Here is a 5,657-nt window from a genome sequence, read left to right on the forward strand (position 1 = left end):
TCAAGTGTTTTATGGTTTTCATGGGCTGATAGTTTATACTGCTGTCATTCTTCAGAAATTATATTTGCCAAGCAAGCACACCTCCCATTCACTCCAAGGAGTTTGGCCAGTGTGTCTCCTATGGCTCTCCCTTGCTCCTGACATACAGAGTTAACAGCTGCCAGAATTCATGGACATCCAAAGGAATGTCTTAAACATCTTTGTGCGTTACAGTGTTGTGCACTTTCTTGTGCCAAAAATACTGTATGAAAATATTATTTGGAAGGCGTAAAGATATTCTTATGACCAAACCAAAATGTCACAGCCCAATAAAACAAGGGCTTCATTTGTTACTGTATACCTAACATCCACAAGTTCCTAAATGGGCCAAGAGTCTTCCTCTAAATTAGATTTGCAAACTGCTGCCCATAGTTTTATAACGTAAAATGTACCTTTAAGGTTGATCTGTTCTGAAAGCAGTAAGTACTTTTTACACCACCTACAAGATGCAGAAAAGTCTTTGAGAAGCAGACAGAGAAACCTTCTCAAGTCCAGTTTTGCTCAAGAAGTCTACAAAAGATCCAAACATTCAAAGTCAACATGGATCTGTTCTTTTTATTCTTTACATGCATTCAGTATGCTCTTTGGCCATAAAGTTTTTTCTTCACACTTCAATCTTTACCCTAGAGTTTCAAGATAAGGCCTCAAATTCTAGGATAGTAATGATTTTTTAAAAATTAAAGAAATTGTTATATAAAGTTATTTAAAAATTAGAACAAAGAGCCACAATCTAAAATAATGGTATAATATATTTTGCAGTTGGGTGAGATGTTAAAAAAATGCAAAATCTGTAAGGAAGTTTCACTTTTTAGGATATTTTGTTACAGTTTCCACATCCCATTCTTCTTTTTAGCAAGTGTTACAGTTCCATGGACTATCAGAAAGTATGCAAGAACTTTTGATTCAAGGCACCTGGTACATAATTAAGGTACCAGCTAGTGACTGACATTTTCCTTTTGTTTTCTGCCTTTTAAAGTAAATCTACTGACCAAAAATTCTCAAGTCCTTCCTCTCCTTGGACACTCAAAATTAAGTAAGTAAAAACTGACAAACAACTGCATACAACTAATACTAGCTTATTCTCATATTTAAGTCTCCTTTTATTGTAGGAACATGTTTAGCTAACGGTCACAAGAGCATTCCAGACGCCTTTAGAAGACCTTGAACAGAAGATGATAATAAAGCCAATTAGAAGAACACAAGTACGCATTCCACGATAAAGGGAACTTGGCACAAAGAACCTCAATTCGGCAGTTTATCTTGACCAATTAGACTGAGACAAGTTTCGCATGTTTTACTTAGTATAACCAATTATGCCTTATGTTTATGCGTGTGTACAGAGATGGTATAACCAATCATATTCTATGATTGTGCGCATGCACAATGACTTTGCAGAATATGTGATTATAAATATGTGTGTGCTTTAGCAATAAAGGGTCATCTGTCATCTGCTTTCAACTTTACAGGCGTCCGTTTATTTCTACCTCCTGCATTTTATAATAGCTTTTTTCAGCTTTCAGAACTCCACATAAATGTTCAATGGAAGCGAAGACTCCCACATACCTGGTTTAAATCTACTGACAACAAGCTTGTTTTCCGTGGTTATTTTTCATGGACCCTGAAGCAGAAGTCTACACCCACAGAAACAAGGAAAAATAACCCAAACAAAATAATAGTATTTTACTAGCTTCTTTCAGTCCTTCAGAATGAAAAAGTAGAAACATAAGATCCAGTTATTCTGGACCTTGTCTCCAGTGCCAGCCAGTAGTTAACTACTAGGGGAAGAGTATAAAGAAACAAATCAAGCCTAAAGTGATGTTTCCTGTGGTATACGTGCCTCTAGAAATCAAGTTAAGGACTTTTTAACACTGAAGAACAAAACTAAACCATCAATGTTTAATAGACAATAAATCAGGTCCTGGCTGTGGCTGCTGCCCTTTTAAAATCTTTACACATTTGACTTTCACATCACTTAACAATCAGTTTCACAATTTGTGTGTTCTGTGTAAAAAACACAGTTTTATTACTTTAAAGCTGCAGACTAAACCAGAAGAGCTCAAAGGGCTTGACAGAATTTTAAGGTAGAAGAAAAAAAAAGTAGTTCCTTAACTACCTTTTCCATACCGTTATGATTTACTTCCTCATCTATCTTCTTCTACTCGCTTTCTCTCCCCCACTTCAGCTCCCAAGCTGAAGAGCAAAGTAACACAAGATGGTTCAAGACAGTCAAAAAGCTGACCACTGCTGAACAGAGGTCTTGTCCACTCCCCAGCCCTAGCATACATCTCCACCAGCACTAATGCTCAAACAATCTCTCCATGAGCCAATTCAGTTCACCAAAACAGCAGATTAACACAGTAAGAAAAAAAAAAAAAAGCTGACAGTTTTTCTCCTGCATTAAGCAAATCGAGTGGGCTCAGCAAGAGGTTTGACTAGCATCAGAGACCAGAAAACTGGAGAGGGGGAGAGGGAAATGAGACCTCTGAATTTAGCATGACACTGGTTTCTCAAGGGACTTCGCTCCTAGTCTGTTCAGGGTGCAGAGCTGCAAGCGGTCTAGACTGTTCTAACTTCTGGCTGCTGCTGAAAGAGCCCCAAATCCCCCTCCCTTCTCACTCCCCAAAGGTACATATGTTCCTACCTTTATACATCAACACTAGTGTCATCTCCTGTAGTTGCATCATTAGCAGTAGCAAGCAGATCTACCTCTCTGATCATAGAAGGGCACACAGTTTATCTGAAGGCTGACAGATGAAAAAAAGTATTCACGAGTTTTCTGATTACATAATGAAATAAAAATCCTCTCTACTAGGTAGACAAAAAATTCCACCTTCCTGAGCCACAGTCACAGGCAGGAACTACTAGTGGTTGCCTAGAATAAAAATGGTAAAATGGTACAAGGACAGAGCAAGCACACACTACTACTCTTTATATGTTTCCCCTAGCCTCCAGCAATTGCCAACAAATCAGGTTCTACATGAGCTAGAATGACACCTATGTGCTTAAGCCACCAAATAAAGACTGCTCTCCAGCATTAGAAAAATCAACACAAGAAACAATTCCATGGCTGGACTGAGCAAGCTCAGTGGAGCTCTGAAGATGACAGGGGATTTCTCAATTTTGCTACTGAATAGCTTTGCTATTGAAAGGACATGCATCTCTTCAAAATTAATGTTACTATTAACCATGGTATATGCTAATATGCCATGGGTTCAGCCTAAGCACACAGAAAACCCAAAGCTGACAGCATGTATTGACTAGATAATGAAATATCTATGCTGACTTAGTTCAAACCTAAAAATCCATACTAGTATAACTGTACAGAGTACAGGTTTTTTTGTTGTTATAGTATAATAAATTCCATGTATTAACACCATGCACAATTTTAGCACAAGTAATTCAACAACTGCAGTAGCATTGGCACTGTGCTAATCACGACCTGCAGAGCTTAAAATATCAGGTCCCAAATCTGCAAATTGCTTACGCACATTCTTGGGTTCACTAAGACTACATAAGCACACACATTACAGACTGGGGCCTAAGAAGAAAAGTCAAGGAAGGAAGATGAAGGAAGGAGGAAAGAAATTCTCGACACAGTTATCACAAACTGCCATATTTTCTTAGCAGTGAGTGACTACACTCTGATTTGGACAGGATCTCAAGTTTATGTGTTCATTTTCTTGATAGTGACAAAATCATCTTAAAAGATTAACTTTCTCTTTTGAGAGGCAAGATGTAACCATACACAAGTATATGCATAATTTTTAGGCCCTCCTGTATCTACAGCTTACAGAACTGAGTTACCATGACATTTCAGGTTAACTCTGCAAGCCTGGCTTTTATCAAGGATTACTACTGTGAAAAGTATGAAAATCAGTTACAGTTTTTTTAACTTGAAATAATTTTCTGACTTCAAAAAAAATTACTTGGTTTGAACATCTTTATAGCATTTCTGTTACTAGAGATTTCTCTGAATCTCCGGGGCTTCACATTCCGACTTTGCCTCAACACTGGTATTTCCCTGCTCTTGCAATATATTCCTACAGATTTTTTTAAATCCTTGCCATAGCAACAACTGAAGTTCCCCTTTTTGCCCTGCTGAGAAAGGCTGCCTGGCTAGGGCATCCCTGAATGCCAGCAGCCACTGGAAGCATGGAGCAAGGCAGAGGAATGGAAGAATTGAATAAATGCAACCAGGATGAAAGCTCTTAAGTTATGGACTACTCAAAAAGCAGATGCTGGCTGGGGATCAAAATTTTGCTGAGGTACTGCAAGAAGCAACTTGGGTGGTTGGGGGCAAAGAAGGGAAAGGCTACTCCATCAAGAGAGCTGAAAAAGCATTTCTGATGGACTGAAGACAAGAGTTAAAGAGAAAAGTTTTATCAGCCCATCCTGAAGAGCCTCTGCAGTGGCAAAAATTCCAGGAGAGAATGGAATGGAACAGGACAGCAGTTGAAAGTTATAAATGCTAAGGAGCCTGAGAACTTCACTTCTCTAGAAGGAAGAACAAGAAATGGAGCCTCCGTTGTGGCAACAGTTGGGCTTACCACAGATCTCCACTTCAATTTCCCTTCTATATAACTGAGTCATCATCTTCAGTCAAGACCTTTGTTTTGGAGAAAAAGCATAGAATCTACTTCCTCCCCTCCCTGCCCTTCCCCCAACTGGGGATAACCAAATTGGAAGTGTTACAGTAATGGGCAAAATTAAATAGAACTACAGTCATATTAGATGTGTAGGGAATTCACAATGCATCAGGAAAGAGATTTAATACAATTTAAAGAAAATATGATGGACCTCCTGATCCTGAATGAGATTTCCACCTATATGATACATATAATTTAATAATACTTAACTCATAGTCAAGCCAGGATGGGTTATGGTTATTAGTGCAGTTGTAACTCATCTTCCGTATACAAAACAATACTATAAATTTAATATATTTTTTTAGTTTTCCCATAGATCCACATTCCAATTCAGCACAAAATGATTATTTTTACCTATTTTATCCTCATAAGTCAATAGATGGCTCCATGCCGTGAAAAGAGTATGTACAATCAAAACCAAGACAACTGTACTACACGTATGTATAATGGCACCAAACTAGGGTTGGTAAGCAACTGGAACTACTGTATTTCCAAACTTTTGAAAGACTGCTTAAAGTATTTAAGGTTGCAAAGCCACAGTTTTGCATATGTTCTTGCCCAAATAAAAAAAAATTCCTTCCTTCTTAATAATATTGCATCACTACCGACACCTATGGTGATAAACCTGGTGTGCAACATAGTTTTGCCAATTCAAATGATGACATCAATACATTATTATGGTCAGCATGGACATGCACAAGACAGTTTTGCCTCAGGGGGCAGAATATAATTGTAAACACAAAAAAACCAAGATGCCAGAATCATACATTTCATGAAAGGCTTTGATTTTTTTTTTAGGAGAGGTAATGGGATGGAGGAAGGAATGAGAAGGAGGCAATCTTTTAAAGATCTGACCATTACTAATTTAAATTTGTGAGATACTTCTAAAAAGGAACCAGTGTTTAGGTCTGCTCAAAAGGTAAATGAAATGAAATCAAAACCACTTAAAAAACCCAAACCAACAACACACTA

General features: G+C 37.8%; 1 protein-coding gene across 1 annotated transcript in view; it reads right to left on the reverse strand.

The window, feature by feature from the left end:
* TBCA (tubulin folding cofactor A) overlaps positions 1-1,660 on the reverse strand; it is a 23,792-nt gene extending 22,132 nt beyond the window's left edge. Inside the window, exon 1 of the mRNA XM_010582849.1 lies at positions 1,603-1,660. The gene's annotated coding sequence lies outside the window, so the exon portion shown is untranslated. The remainder of the gene's footprint in view (positions 1-1,602) is intronic.
* Positions 1,661-5,657: the final 3,997 nt, after the last annotated feature.

Source organism: Haliaeetus leucocephalus, unplaced genomic scaffold (genome assembly GCF_000737465.1).
Source record: "Haliaeetus leucocephalus isolate CR32 unplaced genomic scaffold, Haliaeetus_leucocephalus-4.0 Scaffold849, whole genome shotgun sequence".
NCBI lineage: Eukaryota > Metazoa > Chordata > Aves > Accipitriformes > Accipitridae > Haliaeetus > Haliaeetus leucocephalus.